Below are 1937 nucleotides of genomic sequence, written 5' to 3' on the forward strand. Positions count from 1 at the left end.
CGCAGGTTTGGCATATCGGGGTCTTCAACATCGACAAAGTCTTCCGTACCACATCCTGTAGAGGAAGGCCGACGCCTTTTTTTATATCAGACTTCCCACATTTAATGAAGTGTGTTAGGAATGGCTTTATAAAAGCCCCTTACAAGACCCAAGATGGTGCTGTGTACACGGAGCATATCAAAGCAGCGTATGACGAAGATAAATGCGCCGTCACTCTAAAAGTGATGCCTAAAATCACCGCTTCTCATGTGAACCCCAACAACTTCGAGAAGATGAAGCTAAACTTAGCATTTCATTTGTTCAGTGCTGAAGTCCTACGTGGCCTATTTTTTTACAAGAATGAAGTGGTTAGACGGTGGAGCGACCCAACGCCAATATAGGCGTTAGTGCAGATGATGGTTAAACTAATCGAAGCAATGACGGCACGCATTCTATCACAAGGATTGAAGGTGAATTCTTCTCAAGAAACGAACATACTAAAGTTTCTTGAATACCTCAACAAGTGGGAAACTCCTTTAGAGCCATCCAAAATTGGGTTTATTTCGGGAAGCGCAGCCGAGGGACTGAGAGTCACTCTGCATGCTACCCTCGGCCTATTGAGGTACGCGAGTGAAAATCTGAACTTCAAGTTCATCCTAACAAGCCGTCTCAGCCAAGACTGCATTGAAAAGTTATTTGGCGTCATTCGCCAATTTCAAGGGGGCAACGATCACCCTACGGCAACGCAGTTTTTGATCACAGTCAACTGCTCGAGCTTTTATAATTTGGTGAAGGCCCCAAACAGTGGCAACTGTTCAGGAGGCTCAATGACTTCTCTCCTTGGAGATGGCAGTAGTGTCAAGCAAGTTGACTCGCTGATTGATAATGGCAAGCTCGAAGAAGCTTCTGGCGTACTGGAAAATTCGGCGCTTGATGTGGATCATGTGTATGCTGAAAAGACAAGCGACGCCCGACTTGTTTATTACATAGCCGGATATGTAGACAGGAAGACTGTCCTGAAAAGTGGCTGCCGTGACTGCTTCGATGAGGTTCTCGTAGCTCCGCAGGACGCAAGCAAAGACCTCGCTACGCTGACTCACTTTTGTGACAACTGTGGGCTACTCTATCTCTCGGAGCAGCTGTTCGCGTTTGTAGAAGCCCTGGAGATGATCTTCACGACGTGGTTCAGCTATATACACCATGACAGCTTGGCTGAGTTGACCTCGCGCCTGCAGAGGAATTCTGTCGTGCTTGAATGTTCGCAGCACGGCGAGAGCCTAACCAACCAGATGATAAAGTTTTTTTTTTCATAACGCGCCTCCATTTCTACACGAAATCCCTGAACAAGGAGCGTGCATCTACCCGCGAGAGAAAAAAACATCTGAAACTTAGCCGTCTGACATAAACATTCAGGCCACATAACTGCTTTCTCAGTTGTGCGACCGCATCTGTGTGTTTTTGTGTTGTGCTTAGACAAGTGTACAATAAAGTGTATTGTTGTGGTCCACATTTTTTTCAATAAGAGTTATTTAATAAATCTAAGGGCGAACTAAACTATTTTAATCGCAAGAATCCAACATCCTGTTGATCGTGTTTAGCTGATGGCGTTCCGCATCCGTGCAAGCTTCTGCCATCTGTTCTCGTCATAGTAGCATTACATATCATTGAGCTACAACATACAAAGTGTGTAGCCACATTAACTGAAAATAAAAAACGCGAAGTGGGATAACGAAATGCGGCGATACGCGGCTAGAGTACACTCTAACGCAGCCTGGGCAACGCTTCTGCTTCAAGCGCGCGATGTGAATACGGGCCGCAGCGCCATCTATCTTGTTCCCTGCAAAACGGCATGACCAAGGGGGTGCGCTCATCACACTTCCACATTCTAGCCACTGTAGCTGTGGGGTACCAAAATTAAATTTCTATCAACACAGGTCTGGTCAGGCTCTTTAGCCAAA

The 1937-nt window shown here is 46.1% G+C and overlaps 1 pseudogene; it reads left to right on the forward strand.

Annotated features, from left to right (window-relative positions):
- The first annotated feature begins 208 nt into the window (after window positions 1–208).
- Window positions 209–1292, forward strand: LOC142788238 (uncharacterized; annotated as a pseudogene).
- The last annotated feature ends 645 nt before the right edge of the window (window positions 1293–1937 follow it).

The sequence above is a fragment of the Rhipicephalus microplus genome, unplaced genomic scaffold (assembly GCF_043290135.1).
Source record: "Rhipicephalus microplus isolate Deutch F79 unplaced genomic scaffold, USDA_Rmic scaffold_49, whole genome shotgun sequence".
Taxonomy (NCBI): domain Eukaryota; kingdom Metazoa; phylum Arthropoda; class Arachnida; order Ixodida; family Ixodidae; genus Rhipicephalus; species Rhipicephalus microplus.